General features: G+C 38.6%; 1 non-coding gene across 1 annotated transcript; it reads right to left on the reverse strand.

Moving 5' to 3' along the window:
- Positions 1–7,081: 7,081 nt before the first annotated feature.
- Trnak-cuu (transfer RNA lysine (anticodon CUU)) lies at positions 7,082–7,154 on the reverse strand. Its single transcript has one exon. It is a non-coding gene; the product is annotated as a tRNA-Lys (tRNA).
- Between the last annotated feature and the right edge of the window lie 4,381 nt (positions 7,155–11,535).

Here is an 11,535-nt window from a genome sequence, read left to right on the forward strand (position 1 = left end):
TCTCTCTCTCTGGATTCACACCTCAGACACTAGGTGGCTGTTTTGAAATTCCCTCAGATTTCTACTGTTCTACGCAGACTTGGTAAGTCAATTAAGATATAAGATATTTTAAAGAAAACTATTTAAAAGAGAAATTTTTTCCACATTTAAAAAAATGGGTTTTATGTGTACATTGGAAGAAAATTGAGCTTTGTTAAAATTTTAGGCAGTCTGACAATGGAAAAACTATATGAGAAGATTAATATTGATAGAATTATTCAGTTTATTACTATGCTTATCCTCATTTTACTATTTAAAAAGATAGTCAATTTAAGTGCCAGGATAACAGTCTTAGAAAAACCTCTTAAACCTGTTAAAATGAATTACAGAGAAATTCAAATTCAGACAGAAAAAATTAACAGTGATGTTGTTTTAAGATTGGATCATAAAGTTACAGAAAGAAAGCCTGTTTTCACACAATCACCCTTAATTTATCTGGTAATCATACAGCAGTTACCTGATCAAGTGAATACAGAAAATATGTGGACTCCAGTTGAAATGTTAGGCTTATGAAGGTTTAAGGAGGCAATAGTATCTTATGGCATGCATTCCCCATATGTAAAGGAAATGTTAAACCCCTGGTCAACTTATAATAGGATTCTACCAAAGGACTGGTGAGAGCTGGCACATGGTGTTCTGGAACCCGGACAACAGCTTCAATTGCAAATGTGGTTCAAGGAGGAGGCTAAAAACATAGAAAAACAAATGGAGTGATAAAGGAATACAAGTCTTCCAGGATCAGCTTGTTGGAGAAGGCCAATATGCTGCAGTACAAGCACAATGTTTATATGATGTCCAAACCTTAATTCTATGTCAAATGGCAGCCTTGAATGCATGGGACAGAGTTGAGGAGCCAGGAAAGAAAACTGAGTCATTTACAAAGGCTATATAGGGCCCAAAAGAATCTTTCACAGATTTCTTACAGACTGGCTTCAGAAGTAAAGAGAATGGTCCCAGATTCAGAAGCTAGTAAGATAATAATTGAATCTTTGGCTTTTGAGAATGCAAATGCAGCATGCAAGAGAATAATCAGGCCATTAAATGCACCTTTGGAAGATTGTATTAGAAACATGGTTCATGGTTTCTAATACATGTCATGGTTTCTAATACAAGCCAGCCTGAGCTCTTCCTTAAGCTCCGACCACGAGGCTCATGACCAAGATGATATGTGGGTAGGAGAAGCAATTTCAAGAGGTTTGAGGAATGTCAGATGTTTTGCATGTGGAAAGCAAGGACATTTGAAAAGGGACTGTAAATAGGTCATTCCTAGAAACAATGTTTCTTCAAGGAACAATGCAACAGAATGCCCCTTCCTTCTGGAGTATGTAGAAGGCATGGTAAGGGAAAACACTGGAGCAATGAATGTAGATCAACAAAGGACAGACAGGGTAATTCTTTGACTCAGTCTTCAGGAAACTCCCAGAGGGGCCTCTGGCAGCCCCCCCCCAGCAATCCAGTTCAAACCTTTTTTGCAGTCATAGAGGAAACCTCTACTCAGAGCAATTAAATAACCAAATGCCTATTGGAAAAAATCATGTTGCTTGGGATGATGAAATAGAGAGAATAGAAAATTCAGGAGAAAACATAAATAATTTTTTTGGGCAAACTTCTATAAATGAATAAAAACCAAAATTAACAATAAAAATAAATGGTGTTTTGTTGTGTGGTCTGGTAGACACAGGTGCTGACGTTACCCTAATTGCACCAGAATTTTGGCAAACAACTTTGCCTCTTCAGGGGGTAAACGTTCAACTGTTAGGAATTGGAACATTATCTCAAGTGAAACAGAGTGCAAGATGACTCGAATGTATAGGTCCAGAAGGACAGAAAGGAAAATTAAAACCATATGTGGCTAACATAGCTATGAACATGTGGGGTTGAGACCTGTTGCAACAATGGAATACTCAGATTAACATCCCTCCAACCTCAGAAACAAATCATAAACTGGTACATATTTCTGAGAGAAATATTAGAAGATATGATTCTAATGAGTGGTCAGCAGCCATCCATATTATACAAGAACAGAGCACAACAACTGATGATCTCCCAAAGAGACCTTTAACAGCTCTACCTTTAAAATGGTTAACAGACAAGCCTGTATGGGTTCAGCAATAGCCTTTAACAACACAGAAACTCCAGGCTTTAGAAGAGCTGGTAGAAGAACAGTTAAATGCTCAGCATATTGAAGAATCAACCAGCCCTTGGAATTCTCCTGTATTTGTTATTAAAAAGAAATCTGGTAAATGGAGAATGCTAACAGACCTTTGAGCAATTTACAAAGTAATTCAGCCAATGGGCTCTCTACAATCTGGAATTCCTTTGCCTACTCTGTTACCAAGAGAATGGCCTCTCATAGTTATTGATTTAAAAGACTGTTTCTTTTCAATACCCTTACTAGAAAAAGACAGAAAGATTTACCTTCATGGTGCCTACTTACAATAATTCTCAACCGGTTAAAAGATTTCAATGGAGAGTCCTCCCACAGGGAATGTTGAATAGCCCAACCCTGTGCCAATATTTTGTACATCAGCCATTGGAAGTGATATGTAAAAATTCCTAAATCTATAATTTATCATTATATGGATGATATTTTACTAGATGACTCAAATGCAGATACTTTAGAAAGAATGTTTGAAGAAGTAAAGAAAATTTTGCCTTGCTGGGGATTACAGATCACTCCTGAAAAGATACAAAGAGGAGATTCTATTAATTATTTAGGATATAAAATAGAACTACAAAAAATTAGACCCCAAAGGTGCAAATTAGGAGAGATAGACTACAGATTCTTAATGACTTTCAAAGATTATTTGGAGATATTTCTCATCTATGAACTATTGATGGGGTAAATAATAATGAACTGACTAATTTGTTCAAAACCTTAGAAGGTGACAAGGTCTTAAATAGTCCAAGGGAATTATCACCTGAAGTTGAGAAAGAATTGGCCTTGGTAGAAAAGAAAGTACATGAAGGACATGTGGATCATATTGATCCAAAGCTGGATTGCATTTTGGTTATTTTACCTTCTAGGCATTCTCCTACAGGAATATTAATGCAGAGGGAAGATATTATATTGGAATGGATATTTTTACCAAATAAACCAAATAAAAACTTAAAAACTTATGTGGAAAAAAATCTCTGACTTAATTTGGAAAGGAAAATTGAGACTTGGTCAATTAGAAGGAATAGACCCAGCAGAAATTGTCGTACCTTTGCCTAAAGAGGACATTGAAAAATTATTGATAGAAAGTGAACCTTGGCAAAGAGCTTGCAGTAATTTTTTGGGAGAAATTAACAGCAAATATCCCAAAAGTGATAGAATTGATCTTATAAAGAGAGCTGATTGGATCATGCCTCGAATTGTATGGGAAAAACCTATATCTGGCATTTGTACATTTTATACAGATGTCAACAAACAAGGAAAGGCAGGTTAAAATCAGAAAATTTAAGTTAAGTGGTTCAAAGTCCTTATAATTCAGTTCAAAAATCAGAATTTTATGCTATTCTGTTGGTAGTAATGGATTTTTCAGAACCTCTCAACATAGTAACTGACTCTCAGTATGCTGAAAGAGTGGTATTACATATTGAGAAAGCAGAATTTATCCCTGATGATTCAGAATTAACTTCACTATTCATTCAATTACAAGATACAATCAGGAAAAGGAGTCATTCTTTATATATAACTCACATCTGATCCCATACTGGTCTGCCAGGCCCTCTAGCACAAGGCAATGATGAGATTGATAAATTATTGATAGGAAATGTGCCGGAGGCCTCAGAATTTCATAAAAAACATCATATTAATAGTAAAGGTTTAAAAAAGAATTTTCCATAACCTGGCAACAAGCCAAAGAAATAGTAAAGAAATGTCCTACTTGTTCCTTCTACAATCAGATGCCATTACCAGCAGGATGTAACCCAAAGGGTACTCAGAGGAATGAAATCTGGCAGATAGCTGTGTTTCACTTTGCAGAATTTGGAAAATTGAATTATGTACACCATACCATCGATACTTATTCAGGATTTCAATGGGCAACTTCTTTGAGTTCTGAAAAAGCTGATTCTGTAATAATTCATTTGCTAGAAGTTATGGCCATCATGGGTATACCTGCATAAATCAAAACTGACAATGCTCCATCATATATCTCTGTTAAAATGAAACAGTTTTTTGCTTATTATAATATAAAGCATATATATAAAAGCAGGTATACCACATAATCCTACAGGCCAAGCAGTTATAGAAAGATCAAACAGAACTCTAAAGGATATGCTAAATAAACAGAAAGGGGTAACAAAACCCCCCAGAAATAGATTGCATAATGCTGTATTAACTTTGAATTTTCTCAATGCTAATGAGAAAGGAATAACAGCTGCAGAGAGATATTGGATAATAGAAAAAGCTACAGAATTAAATCAGCCTATATACTTTAAGGATGTGCTGACTTCAGAATAGAAACCAGGATATGTGTTACACTGGGGACAGGGTTTTGCTTTTGTTTCTACAGGAGAAGATAAGCTGTGATTACCATCAAAATTGATAAAGGTTCGATTTGAACAAGAGAGACCTCTTAATTACAGGAGGTGATAGTTTATCAACCAGCATGAACATCCAATTTAAACTAACTTATACCAGTAACACATAGCTTTTCATTTAATCAGATATTAACTTGCCAAAAAGGAACATCCCCAAAATTAGTCTTGTGGAAAGGTTTTTGTTTTTGTGTTTTAGGAGAATGAAGGTTAAGGAATCTGAAGAACACTGGACAAATGAGACAACTGAAGAAAAAGGACAAATCATCGATCCCAGGAAACAGAGTAAAATGGCCTATTGGTATATCATCTATAAAATTTTATACGTCTTCCTAAATGTTTGTTTCTGCTCTTCTCTAAAGACATTTAACACTATTGGTCTTCTTGTAGTCCCAGTTAAATTAAAATTTAAAGCTGACTTTGGAGTTGGAGAATGGCTCTCTCCTTCTTTAAACTCAAGCATGTTGTTAAAAGGAAAATGCAAACTCCCTGTATCATGCCAGAAGAAAAGAGCCATCTTCTGCTATGGGACAGGAGAAAAACCAAATTAATTAAGGGACTATTCTATTACTAATCTCAACTCTTTGATTCTGTTCTGATCCTTTAAACTTTTCTTAAAGTATGAATTTTATATCAAAATTCAAAAGATTTATATATATATATATATATATATACATTTTAAACTTTGTTAAGATATGAATGGTCATATAGAGTACTAACTAATTCTAGAAAAAAGGCTTCAATTAGCTGCCTATACATGTCTTTGTGTTCGAGTCTCGTATCAGTTTTCTGTAGGAAACCACGGCCAGGCCTAACATCAACTGAAGTCTCCAGGAGGAAGATGGGGCCCCACAACAACAACAATTCCACGTGGACAATAATAATATCACTAAGCTGACAAATATCATCTACAGATCAGCTTTGAACTACAATGTTCTCAGAGCAATTTTGAGAGGGCTAGCTGAGATGATCCAGTCTCAAAGACTACTTGAATAAGATCTTGAGATAAACCCTGAATTTTGGCATTATACACAGACTGGATAATGAAGGATATAGTTACCTTTCCTAGAATTTGAAAATTAACCTAAATTTTTTCTTTCAGGATAAAGATAACTTCGCCCATACCCAGCAGGAAGCAATTTTAAGAATACGATGCCCATATTCCCAAAGAGGTGGTGTGGGGCGAGTCTTTTTTGATCTTTTAATGGGTTTTGGGTCTGGGAAAATTTTCAGTGTTTAGGGAGGTTGGTTACAAGTTGTTTTCAAGGGTTAGGAAAAGGGCTAAGCAAAGGAGATTTGATTTAAGGTTCTTGTTTAAAAAAAAGAAAAGAAAAAGAAAAAGATAATTACTAGATTTCAATACTTTACATTGGATTGGATTGTTTTATATTATATACAAATTATACATATGAAAATTGATATTGTTAGAAAATGCTATATGTATATTTCTAATTGTACTTATACCATTCATTTAACAATGTAATGCAATTTGCTGATCCTTGAATGTTATTATTACCAACTATTAGGATATAAAGAAATGAAAGTTAGTAGTTAGACATTATAATAGAACTTGTAGTCATATTAGGTATGTTTTCAAGATTGAACCGATATATTTTATATAGACAGGTCATCTTCAGACCCTTCAGAGAGCTACAGAATGTGGCATTTGAAATGATTTAATAATTTAGAAAATTTTTCTTTTTGTTATGACTATGAGACATGTTGGCTCCTGGCAGTACCAATCTGCTTCAGAGAGAATATGGGCATTGAAGAAACTTCATATGGAGTTAACTTTCATTGTGGCAAAAGTTAGCCACTGGACAGCAAAGTATCCTCTAATCAACTGCTGACAACAGGACAAAATGGACAGACAAGACATGAAACAAAGGACTACTGATTCTTGCCAAAACAAATGTGGTTATGGCTTTATCAAAAGGCATCTTCTGAGGTCAGGACAATATGGCACCATCCCTGAAGTGGCCTTCACAATCTGGAAAAGGTACAGTGCCCTTTTGTTCGAAGGCAGCTGAACAGGCAGTGGGTCGATGGCTTCTGATGTGCAGTGGAACAGCAGCTGAAACAGTTATTCTTGAAGAGTAGCTAAGCTCAGACCTCTCAATAGTAGACTGACATTTAATGGAAGGATATGGAGAAGAATGGGATGCTGAGATGAAGCCACACACACATATGTAGTGGGTAGCCATTCCAGCTTGGATCCAGCAGCTACAACCCCCATTGAGACTCTGGCAACTGTCACGCCTACGAGGCGGGGCGAGGGGAGGCGCCTGGAGACCCAAGAACTGGATGGGCCATCACTCTCTCTGTGCACTCTCTCTGTGCAGGGGCTCTGAACGGTGAAGGTGGACTGTGCAGAGCTCCGGAGAACACCGCTGGATTGCGATACACCTTCCCCCAGACCCTGCGACCTACCTTTCACTTAATTTGTGAGTTACGCCATTAAATAAATATCCTTTTAACTATGTGGAGTAGCCAAAATAATGTCTCCAATATCTGGCGCCCAACGTGGGGCACGAACCCACAACCTTGAGATTAAGAGTCTCATGCTCTACCGACTGAGCTAGCCGGGCACAGAGAGAGCACTGGCCAATCCAGCTCTCCGGTCTCCAGGCGCCTCCCCTCGCCCCGCCTCATAGGCGTGACAGTTGCCAGAGTCTCAATGGGAGTTGGAACTTCCAGATCCAAGCTGGAATGGCTACCCACTACAGACATAGCCAAGAAGAATGGACAGCTGAATAAAAAAAAAAAAATCAACAATTTCCAGAATTTAAAATCCTGAATCATGACATGACACTAGTGGAATTCAGGTGTTTCTGGTACATGGACTGCTCTCACCCAATGTGAGGTTGACCTGTTGACCTTGTGTACATCCTACTTCACAAATGAGTCTGTCAGATACACTAAGCCTATAGGCTGAAGATGATGCCCCAACACTGCGGAGAAACCTCAAGTGATTGTCCAGGCAGCTGGCTGTTTCTGTCAATTCATATTTTTTTGGAAGCTGCTTGCATGCACTTCCTGTTTTTAATTTTTATTAGGTAATATTTCCTTCTTGGGTCTCTGAGGGAGTTGAAGATCAGTTAATTATAGTTGAAGATTTGTTAGGATAGAAAGTGAATTAGGTACATTTTGGACTTACCAAAATAGGATAGATAATCAAATTATTTTTCTGAATTTTTCAAATACAAATGGACTAGACATTGTTTAGATATTTATTACTTGTATATATGGTATATAGTTATTGTACTTTTGTATATAGTTTTTCTTATGTTAGTTATAACCTTTTTCCTTTTTATTAAAATAGAAAAGGGGAAATATGGTGATATTTTAATTGTACTTAAATGTGATTTTATTTGTATGTTAATAAATAAAGTTGCCTGGGGGTCAGAGCTAGTAGCAAGCCATAGTAGAAATTGGGCCGTGGTGGTGCACACCTTTAATCCCAGCTCTTGGGAGGCAGAGCTAGGCCAATCTCTGTGTGTTCAAGGATACAGCCAGCATGGAGACACATGCCTTTAATCTCAATACCAACCATAGAAGACCTGGAGGTCTGTATAGACAGGCAGTGACAAGGAGGTCATGTGGTTGGGTTTACAACCAATGAGAAGGCAGAACAGAAAGTCAATAAAAAGGACAAACACACAGAAAGTAGGTCTCTTGCAGAGAGGTAGGACAGCAGTGACAGTGAAGGGTAAGGTTTTTAATCTCAGCTCTTAGCTATTGCTCTGACCTCTTGGCTTTCATCTCTGAATCGGCTCTGTGTTTCTTATTTAAAGAGATGGTTACATCTACAGCTCAAAACATATGCTTGAATTATTTTGTTCCACAGCAGGTGGTTCTGTTTCAGGGAATTATGGAACCGTTAAGAAGTGAGACCTGGTTGGTGGAAGTAGGTCACTTACAATGGACTTTCGATAGATTATATGATGGCTTGTAACCTGGGCCTGATTCCAGTTTCTCTTTCTCTCTTGTTTCTCATTTGCCATTGTTATGTGACCAGCCATGAGCTCCCATTTCAAACCCGGAGCCCCAGATCACAACAATTCCAGCCTTTGAGTAACAGGGTCATGTTTATCCTAACAACAGAGTTCTGGAACCATTTTTCTGCATTCATTGCTTTTCTTGTCACTGTGGCCAACTTGAAGCTACAAAGCAACTGAGAGGAGAGGATTCATTTTCTCTCAGTATCATGGCAGGTTAGGTGTGGCACTTGGGGCTTTGGTCTAAATGAAGGAGCTTGTGGTTGTTCTTGTATATGGCAGATGGAAGAAGAAGGAGGAGGATGAAGAAGAGGAAGAGGACACATACACACACAGGGAAATATATCTCTATCTATCATCTATCTATCTATCTATCTATCTATCTATCTATCTATCTATCTATCTATCTATCTATCTATCTATCTATTATCTATCTATCTATCTATCTATCTATCTATCTATCTATCTATCTATATCTATCTATCTATCTAGAGAGAAGCATGCAGTGTAGTCATGACCCATCAGGCTACCTCCAACAACCTACTTCTTTCTTGCAAGCTTTGCCCCTTAGGGTGTCCTGCCACCTCCCCAAATAGTGTTATCAGTTAGGTACAAAGTGTTGATGTGTGAACTTGTGACAAAGATTTCACATTTAAAACATAACACTTTGTGAATGGATCAAAGTAATCAGTGTGGTAGGCTAGCTAAGAAAGTCCAGTTTCCTTTTTAGGTTTCTCCTTCAGTCTTAGTCACATTTACTGACCCCTGTGTCATGTTATAGAGCAACAGCAAGAGCCTCACCAGATACCAGTGCTGTGTTCTTGGAAATAACTGCTTCCAGAACCACAAAATTAAAAAAATTCTGTTCATATAATTTCTGGGTTTCCAATATTCTACTGCTGCAGAATACAGACTAAGATGGTCTCTGCATCTTGCAGCAGAATCTATGGGATGGGGACAGGGGGTAGAGTCACTGTGAGACAAAGATAGGAAGAGAGAGGGTTAGAGAGCTTCATGACCTATGAAGACAGCCAGGAGGACAAAAGGAACCATTTGTCATTAGTCACAGCAATCAGAGACTATTTAGTTAGTGTTTCTATTTCTGTGACAAAACACTGTGACCAAAAGCAACTTCGGGAGGAAAGGGTTTATTTTGCTTGAATTCCCACTTTATAGTTCAGCATTCAGGGAAGTCAGGGTGGGAACACAAGGCAGGAACCTGGAGGCAGGAGCTGATGCAGAGGCCAGGGATGGGTGCTACTTTCTGGATTGTTCCCCATGGCTTGCTCAGCCTGCTTTCTTATAGAACTCAGGACCACCCGCCTAGGGATGGCACCACCTACAGTGGGCTGGGTTCTCCCCATCAATCACTAATGAAGAAAATGCCTTACAGGCTTGCCTGCACTGCGATTTTAGGGATGCATTTTCTCAACTGAAGTTCCTTCCTCTCAAATGACCCTAGCTTGTATCAAGTTGACATAAAATCTAGCCAGCCCAGACACCCAGAGGTCCCAACTGCTCCTCTGCCAGGTTTCAGCCTCTCTCTCCTCCTAGCTCCCGAGCCTTCCCACTCCTGAATCTCTTGCCTTTCCTTTCTTCTCCTTTTTCTCATCTGTGGCTGTCGTGGGCCAGAGAGTGCAATAGGGACTCTGGAGAAATTATTTTTGCAGCCCCTCAAGGACTCGGGCTAGGGAATGTATAGACACACAGAGATGCTCACAGGTCCATGCAACACTGTTCTTGCCACTTAAATGTAATCACATTCATATATGAAGCTAAGAACATAGAGAAAGGCCTCCACAATTTAAGATTATACATGCAAACTCACCCCAGATGTGCAAGCACCTCTAGACTCAAACACAGAAACACACATCTGCACATTCATATTAGAATGACCTTTCACATATAAAAAGCACACAGTACACACTCACAGGTCCATGCCTAAATAAATAAACAGACTAAATTGGGCTGATTATGTATATACTCACCCCCAGAAATGGTTTTTTCGAGACAGGGTTTCTCTGTGTAGCTTTGCGCCTTTCCTGGAACTCACTTGGTAGCCCAGGCTGGCCTCGAACTCACAGAGATCCTCCTGCCTCTGTCTCCCGAGTGCTGGGATTAAAGGCGTGTGCCACCACCACCCGGCTCTCACCCCCAGAAATGGAGGCACATTACTCTCTATGCCCTTTTCCCCTGTGTATCTGTTTCATGGTTATTGAGAGCTGCTGGTAGCAAAAGACCATGGGAGTATACAGCAGGTGACAACTAGAGTTCAGAAGGTCAACCTATCAGAACTAAGGGTTCTGTTAGAGGAAGCCATCACGAAAGGCATGATGGAATTACTGCCTTTTGAATGAATTGACTTTTTCTTGTTGTAAACTTCTTGTGCAATAACAGCTATGATTCTCCCCATTTACTGTGCATTTCCATGTTATGTATACATGTAACCTCATGATTGCATTTCAGTCTTATGGGCACAACTTCCCTTATACACTTGGGCTAATGGATAACTATCCCCCCCACCCCCCGCAGCTTTGTTTATTTTTCATTAACATAAATCTGGCCAGACAAAAGTACTTCAGCTAAGATACCTTTTTATCCTAGGACAAAAGCAGGTAGATAAACATTAGCTCATCTCATCCACAGATAGAGAAAATAACCACTAGCAATTAGATACTCAACTCCTTACCTTCACACCCGGTTATTTACACAAGATCCCAACTTAAGAGATTTACTGCTCACATTGCTAGGATGATGTTTTAGCCACCTGCTAGTTACTGAGTTAAGGTAGTTATTTCCCACTGACCTAAGGAGATTTCTGACTAGACCAGGCAGGCAACAGGTGCCAAGCTTTGCTTCTTGTGCAAATTGAGTTTTAATCCGCCTTAGCAACCAAATGCTACATGCTAAGAAGTAGGTTGCCTAGCAACTGAGCATTAAGTCCCCTGCCCTTCCAGAAAGCAGCAGCAAC

The sequence above is a fragment of the Peromyscus maniculatus genome, chromosome 1 (genome assembly GCF_049852395.1).
Source record: "Peromyscus maniculatus bairdii isolate BWxNUB_F1_BW_parent chromosome 1, HU_Pman_BW_mat_3.1, whole genome shotgun sequence".
Taxonomy (NCBI): domain Eukaryota; kingdom Metazoa; phylum Chordata; class Mammalia; order Rodentia; family Cricetidae; genus Peromyscus; species Peromyscus maniculatus.